Below are 7,804 nucleotides of genomic sequence, written 5' to 3' on the forward strand. Positions count from 1 at the left end.
TTTTGGTCACTCTCCAATATTTTCATAGTTACAAAAACAGTTTTTTGGTCCTCATTTCCTAGGAGTTATCTGTAGGTGGAACACTTTGATCAAGCTCTTCTACTGTAATCAGATTGAACTTCAACTATAGCTTTTTACATTACCTGGTACCCCAATTCCTGTGATTTTCTTTTCTTTTGTATGTATTAGTTTGCTTCCTGTTGAAATGTTTCTCTGGAGGTACCAAATTTTTACCTTCCTCTGCTCTGCTCAGCCATTTACCTTTCTTGTTATGTTTTCTCCCTTCATATATTGTGATTCAGGGTTACAAATGTCTTTAAATTTCATCAGAGTTGAATATTTTTCCTTATTATTTTTATAGTAATTTCTGGGAAAAGAATGAAGGTAGACATATCTTTACCTGGTCCTCTTGAAACCTGAAGTCTCTTGAGTTATTCTTAAATGTGTTTGGATTGTAAATTCTTCTTGGACCAGGACAGTCTCTATTTTGTGTTCTCTCAACACCGTGCATTTATAGGAGCAACATTAACAAAGTGCATGTTGAAATCCAGGTGCTTTGGGCACACAAAGCTCTCCAAAAGGTGTCTGTGTTTCTTGCTGGTTTTGCTTGCTGCTGTCCAAGAAACTGACTTCAATATTCCTGCCTTCTTGGAACCACTGCTCTTGGCCCACTTAGCCAGTTTTCTTACAGGGCTCTAGCTACCCTTTGTGCTTTCTCAGGGTTGTGTAGATCATCTGGAGAGAGAGATGAAAATCTTTTCACAGGCAAGGCTGAATGCTCTCCTTGGTTTCAGGAAAAGTATCATCCTTTAAGCCTTTTAAACGGTGTGTGAGTAGGAGGTGTGCAGCAGTGTTAAAGTTCAGCATTGGGAAAATAGGTTTATTCTCAAGGTTTTCTCATACCTAAGGCCTTTCTGAGAAAAATAATGTGGAAGAATCACTTCACATATCCAGTGGCAGATCTGATCTGCCAGAGCCCTATTCATCTTGAAGATGAATCTAGCAATCTGGGTTTGTGGCTGCACCGGATACTATCTGTCTCACAGTAGCAGCTGTGGGTTCTCCTCCTTAGCCACTAACTTTCTCATGAACTGATAAACTCCTTTGTGCTTAGAAGCAATGATGCACGTAGATATCCTCGTGTGTCCTGGAAATGTCTGTGTTTCTGTGTACCAGTTTGGCTGATCCAAGGATGAAGGGTGTATGTGGGAACCTCTGTTTTTAATTAGCCTTTTGGGCATAGCCAGCTCTCCATGCGCTGTCACAACAAAGGGATCTTTATTTCTTTAGGGAATAGTATTAAGATGCAGGAGTTGGAACTGTATACTTGTCATGTTTGAGACAGCTTTTATCTACTTTTTCATCAATGATCTTTGACAACTGATCTTCAGTTCTAGCTTAACCATTTACTAGTTGTATAACCTTAGGCAAACTCTTGTTCCAGCTTAATTAATCTAGTTTACTGCTTTATAAACTGGCAGAGAGATAATATTTTCCCTGACCACTGACCTTAGAGGCTTAGTGAGGCTTAAAGGGTAGCATGGAAATGGAAAAGTGTGTTATTAAAAATACAAAAATAAATTATTGATATTACAGCTTATAGAAGTTTTTCTTATGAGGAGGGATAAGTTAAAAAAGGAAATCTTGGTTGCCTCCTGAGAGAGTCCCATTCTTGGGGGTACAAATGGAACATGGGAGTGGGAGGGTATAGCTCAGTGGTAGAGTGCATGCTTAGCATGCACAAGGTCCTAAGTTCAATCCCCAGTACCTCCATAAAAAATAGATTAATAGATGAATAAATAAATAAATAAACCTCCCTTCAACCCCTCAAAAGACCAAAACCCAAAACCAAAATAAAATAAAACACAGAACATGGGACAATGTGGCACTGAGTTTGCAAAAGATTCTGCCACCACTGCCACCTTTCCCCTCCTTTTCTCAGCCCTCCCTGCCCCCAGGTGGAGACAGAAATTGACACTGGGCAGGACACCCCTCCCTGTGCTGCCAGGCCACCTATGCTGGACGGCTTTGTCAGAGGGCTGACAATCAGCTCCCTGCTGCTTTCTCATCTTTTAAAATCCAATTAAACATCTCTGGCCACAGCGTGACAATTGTCTGGGCTCCACTGAGTGGAACTTCACCCGAAGTGGCATTAAGAAGCCAGAGGAGAAAAGAAAAGCTGCTTTATCCTGGAAAGATCACACCCACAGTTCCTGAAAGGGTGGGATCTTTGTGAGGTCTGGTCTCATGTTCAGACTGAGCAGTTGGCCAGCTCAATTCCAAACGTCAAGATGATAAAGGTCATGGAGCAGATTTAACCTTGTCCACATGGGCTCTTGTGCCTAGGAGTGGTCTGATGGTTTAAGAATCAGCAATGGCATAAGGTGTGTGTGAGAAACACCAAGTTTGAGTACAATGTCCCTGCAGGGAGGGATGCTGGAAGGTTAGGATGGAGCCAGATTATAGGGGACGTTGAGGCCAGATTATTGGAGTCTTACACTGAACTACAGGGCCTGACCTCTTGTGGAAGGCAGGAGGATTCTGTCGTGGGTAGAGTGTACTACCTTGCAGACGGCCATCTTATAACATCTTGCCATTATATGTGTTTCCTAGGTTTATCCAGCCCCTCTCGTCACAGTGCATTGACACATTGTTTAATACAATAGTGACTCACCTTAAACACTAAGAAGATGCTATATCTGGAAGAATCAAAAGCTTCTTGTTCTGAAATAAATGCCATACATTTACTGGATCAACAAAACAAAACATATAAAACAAGGAATGTGTACTCTGATCCTGAATTTGCTACTAACCAACTGGTAATGTGAGGGAGCTATCTTCTGCTTGGGGGTTCAGCTTCCTTATCAATCAAATGACGGAGAAAGGGACAGCTAGAGCAGTGATCTCCAAAGTTCCTCTCAACTTGAATGTTCTGAGGAATAATTGTAGCTGCTAATTTGTGTGCATTTTGTTTATTACCATTTGTCTTACATGCCCATAAGACCATTCTATTGGACCAAGTTTCTGAGGATGTTTTAAAGACAAAGTGATGTTAAAAAAAAAAGACTGCTGATCTATTTTGTCTTTACCAGGTAGACTTTCACCATTTGGGGCATTTTAAACATTGAGATATAACTGACATACAATATTATATTGCTTTCATGTGCACAATGTAATGATTTGATATTTGTATATATTGTGAAATGATCACCCCAGTAAGTCTAGTTAGCATCTGTTCCATACATAGTTATAGAATTTTTTTCTTGTGATGAGAACTTGTAAGATTTATTCTTTTAGCAACTTTCAAATATGCATTACAGCATTATTAACTATAGTCACCATGCTGTACATTGTATCCCCATGACTTATTTATTTTATAATTGGAAGTTTACACCTTTTGACTCCCTTCACCCATTTTGCCCACCTGCCCACCTGCCTCTGGCAACGACAAATATGTTTTCTGTATCTATGAGCTTGTTTTTTTTCTTTTTTACTCCACATGTAAGTGAGATTATACAGTACTTGTCTTTTTCTGTCTGACTTATTTCACTTAACATAGTGTCCTCAAAGTCCATCCATGTTGTTGCAAATGGCAAATTTTCATTCTTTTTTATGGCCTAGTAGTATTCCATTGTGTGTGTGTGTGTGTGTGTGTGTGTGTGTGTGTGTGTGTATCACTTCTTTATCCATTCATCTATTGATGGACACTTAGGTTGCTTCCATATCTTGGCTATTGTCAATAATGATGCTATGAATATAGAGATGCATATACCTTTTTGAATTAATGTTTCCATTTTCTTTGGATATATGCCCAGGAGTGAAATTGTTGGATCATATAGTAGTTCTATTTTTGGTGTTTTGATAAACCTCCATACTGTTTTCCATAGTGGTTGCACCAATTTACATTCTCAACAACTCTGCAGGAGAATTCCCTTTCCACAAGAATTGTTAATTCTTGTCTTTTTGATAGCCATTCTAATAGGTGTAGGGTAATATCTCATTATGATTTGATTTTCATTTCCCTGATGATTAGTGATTTTGAGCATCTTTTCATGTACCTATTGGCTATCTGTCTTTCTTTAGAAAAATGTCTATTCAGATCCTTTTCCTATTTTAAATCAGGTTTTGTTTTGTTTTGCTATTAAGTTGTATCAAATGTATGATTTACAAATATTTTCTACCATTCAGTAGTTGGATTTCCTTTTGTTGATGATTTCCTTTGCTGTGCAGAAGCTTTTTAGTTTGATGTAGTCCCACTTGTTTATTTTTGCTTTTGCTGCCTTTGCTTTTAGTATCAAATTTTTTAAAAGTGATGGCAAAGACCAATGTCAAGTTTATTACTGCCTCATTTTCTTCTAGGAGTTTTATGGTTTCAGATCTTACATCCAAGTCTTTAATTCATTTGAGTTTATTTTTGTGTATGGTGTAAAATAGTGGTTCAGTTTCATTCTTTTGCGTGTGGCTGTCCAGTTTTCCAAATACTGTTTGTTTAAGAGACTGTCCTTTCCCTACTGCATACTCTTGGCTCCTTTGTTGTAAATTAACTTGACCATATATGCATAGGTTTATTTCTGGGCTATCTCTTTGTTTCACTGATCTATGTGTCTGTTTTTGTACCAGGACCACTCTCTTTTGATTATTTTAGCTTGGTAATATAGTTTGAAATCAGGGAGCATGATGCTTCCAGCTTTGTTCTTCTTTCTCAAGAGTGCTTTGGCTATTTGGGTTATTTTGTGGTTTCATATTAATTTAGGGTTGTTTTTTCTATTTCTGTAAAAAAATTTCATTGGAATTTTGATAGGGATTGCATTGAATCTATAGATTGTTTTGGGTAGTGTGGACATTTTAAGAATATAAATTCTTCCAATCCATAAGCACAGAATATCTTTCTGTTTATTTGTGTCTTCTTCAATTTCTTTCATCAATGTCTTACAGTTTTCAGTGTCTAGGTCTTTTATCTCCTTGGTTAAATTTATTCCAAGTATTTTATTCTTTTTGGTGTAAATGTAAATGGGATTATGTTCTTAATTTTTCTCTTTCTGATGGTTTGCTATTAGTGTATAAAAATGCAACAGATTTCTGTGCATTAGTTTTGTATCCTACAACTCTGCTGAATTCATTTATTAGTCCTAACAGTTTTGGGGTGGAGTCTTTAGAGTTTTCTATATACAGTGTCATGTCATCTACAAATAGGACAGTTTTACCTCTTCCTGTCTAATTTAGATGCCTTTTTTTCCTCTTTCTTGCCTGATTGCTCTGAGTAACACTTCTAATACTACGTGGGAAAAAAGTGATGAGAGTGGGCATCCATGTCTCACTCCTAATCTTATAGGAAAAGCTTTCAGATTTTTATCTTTGAGTATAACTTTAGCTGTGGTCTCATCTTATATGGCCTTTATTGCCTCACAAGGCAATGTTGAGGTACATTCCCTCTGTATCTACTTTGTTGAGTTTTTTTTTTTTATCATAAATAGATGTTGAATTTTTGTCAGATGTTTTTCTGCATCTATTAAGGTGCTCATATTTTTATCCTTTATTTTGTTAATGTATCATGTTGATTGATTTGCAGAACTGAACCATCCTTGTATTCCTGGAATAAATCCCACTTGATCGTGGTGTATAATCCTTTTAATATATTGTTGAATTTAAGGGCATTTTTCAGAAAGGGAAGATGACCTGCCAACAATTACAACGTGTCAACAATGGTGCCCAGTTTCCATATCTTTCTTCTTCCAGTTTTCTTCTTGCTGTCAGACGCAGAGCTTATTATATGATGGAATGATCACCACACTTTGTATAGTTGTGGGAGATCAGAGGAAAAAGGAATTAATAAACCATAGAGTGGCTGGGGAAGACTAAATGGCAGAAGAGGGCCTAGGCTGGGTACTGACAGAGGGGTAAGATTAAACTAGGCAGAGAGAAGGGAGTCAGTCTTTCCAAGTAAACCAGGATAGCAAGGCAGGGCTAGTGTGTTAGGAGTCAGGAGCTGTACTGGTGACAGCAGGAAGCATGGGAAATGAGGAAAGGCCTTATAATCATCAAAGCCCCCAGGTAATGCTGAAGCTCCTGTACTTGATATGCTAGAACCTTGAGACCCAAAGTATGGCCTTGGAACTAGGCTTGGGGCTTGTTAGAAACATAGCATCTCAGGCCCACCCTAGCTCTACTGAATCCAAAACTTCATTTTAACAAAATCCAAAGGCGATTCCTGTGCTCCTTAAAGTTTAAAAAGTGCTGCCATTCAGGACAATGGTTTTCAGTGATATGATGTCTGGTCCCCAACACATAGGCCTCCTGAATCAGAATTTTCTGGGGATGGGCTTGGACACTGGAAGTTTTGAGAAGCTCTAACCTGTAGCCAGGGTTGAGAAGTACTGTTTTCATGGCTATAAAGCAAGAATGAAAATATTGAATCAGAGAATAACACAGTGAAAGATTTAATAAAGATCAGTTAGGCAGCAATATGAAAACTATACTTAGGAAACAGAAATTAGTGGCAATGAAACAAATATACAGAATGAAAGAGAAGACAACTCCACCATGCTGAGTCTTGATGGTTGAGAAAATGGTTGGGCTAGAAGTTGCTTGGGGGAGCTGGTTTGGCTTAAGATACTTCTACTTAGATTTGTTGGCAACTACATCTGGAAGGCCTTAGATGGTGTGGCATTGACGCTTAAATTAAAATTAAAATTACAGGTTAAAGGGCAGCACTGGAAGTGTGGATTTGTGATCCATTATTCCAGAGTTGGGAGCTTGAGTCATACAAATGGTACAAGAAGACCAGATAACAGAATAAAGGCTTTTGTTGTGTGTAAATAGAATGGTAGGTATGGAGGAATTTTAGAAAACTTTAGGCCAAACTTCTGTGCATGATCCAAGTGTCCTCACCGCAATGATAGTACAAGGAATATCCTTTCAACTTGACCTCAGCAACTGTCAGCCTAGATCAGAGAAGGACCATGCCCTGGGCCACCTTGTAGAGCCCCACAGAGTTCATTGCCAGAAGAGCCTGTCCTGTGTGAAGTTCTCTAGCCAGCTCTGTGACTCAGCTACGCACTTCCACAGGGATATTTTCAGAGTACAATTATGTGTGGCAGAATCTCTTTTCCATGGCTGACAGTGTTGCCCATCTGTGGAGTTCTGTGCTCTAGAAATAGGGAGGAGGTACTCAGTGGGAGAAAATTGGGAGCCTGCTTCGAAGATGGGAGCCTGGGATTCATGCTCTGCACCAGGGCTCCACAGCCCTAGCACCATTTCCTAAAGGAATGGTGGGAGTTGAGCAGTAACACACAGACCACCTCAGTGGTAGGATGCAAACCAGACTGGAACCCTGAGACACACTGAGACAAAAGAAGTAGGCTTGGAGTTGAAAAGCCATGGTTCAAATCTAAGTGAGTTCTACTACTTACTGACAGTATCCTTGCCCAAGTTTCCTCCTCAGCAAAATGAGGAATTTTCTCTTCATGGGCTGTCAAGAGCAAATGAAATATTGCATGGAAGAGTGCTTTGCAAACTAAACAAATATTTTTATAAGTACTATATTTTTTTTACAAAGGACACCAGAATATGAGAGATACAGACAGATGAGGAAGAAGAGGACCAAATGAAATTGGAAGATATGTTTTCATGATAGTTTGGGAGGTTTTCTATCTTTCCTAGTGCACCAAGAGTAGGAATCTTCCCATTTGGTTCTGTCTCTGTTGTGGTCTGTTCATTCTTGCTCCTGCAGCCTGAGACTCCCCAAGCCAATCATTAAGTTTTTTAACACACCTATGATGAACACCTGGTTGTGTATGCATACCTG

Source organism: Vicugna pacos, chromosome 17 (genome assembly GCF_048564905.1).
Source record: "Vicugna pacos chromosome 17, VicPac4, whole genome shotgun sequence".
In the NCBI taxonomy this organism is placed as follows: domain Eukaryota; kingdom Metazoa; phylum Chordata; class Mammalia; order Artiodactyla; family Camelidae; genus Vicugna; species Vicugna pacos.